The sequence below is a fragment of the Eimeria mitis genome, genomic scaffold (genome assembly GCF_000499745.2).
Source record: "Eimeria mitis Houghton genomic scaffold, Emh_scaff2292, whole genome shotgun sequence".
Lineage (NCBI taxonomy): Eukaryota > Apicomplexa > Conoidasida > Eucoccidiorida > Eimeriidae > Eimeria > Eimeria mitis.
Genome location: NW_013570621.1, coordinates 3,059 through 3,502, shown reverse-complemented (window position 1 = coordinate 3,502; position 444 = coordinate 3,059).

Genomic DNA, 444 nt, shown 5'->3' with positions numbered 1-444 from the left:
TTTTTTTTTTTTTTTTTTTTTTTTTTTTTTTACCTAAAACAAACAGCTCTAGCCACAGCTGAACTCAACCAAACGGGTTCGTTTCTTTTTTCTTTTTTTTCTTTTTTTTTTATTTCTTTTTCTTGTTTTTGGTTGTTTTTGTTTGTCTTTTCTTTGTTTTTTCTTTTTCTTCTTCGTTTTTCTTTGTTTTTCTTTTTTTTTGTTTTCCTTTGTTTTTCTTTCCTAGCCTCTAGCCACAGCTGAACTCAACCAAACGGGTTCGTTTTTTTTTCTTTTTTTTTTCTTTTTTTTTGTTTTTCTTTTTTTCTCTGTCTTTTCTTTGTTATTTTTTGTTTTTCGTTTTTTGTTTTTCTTTTTTTCTTTCTTTTTCTCTTTTTTTCCTTTTTTTTTCTTTTTCCTTTTTTTTATTTTGAGGAGTTCGTGGGTGGGGGGTTGTTTTGTTTT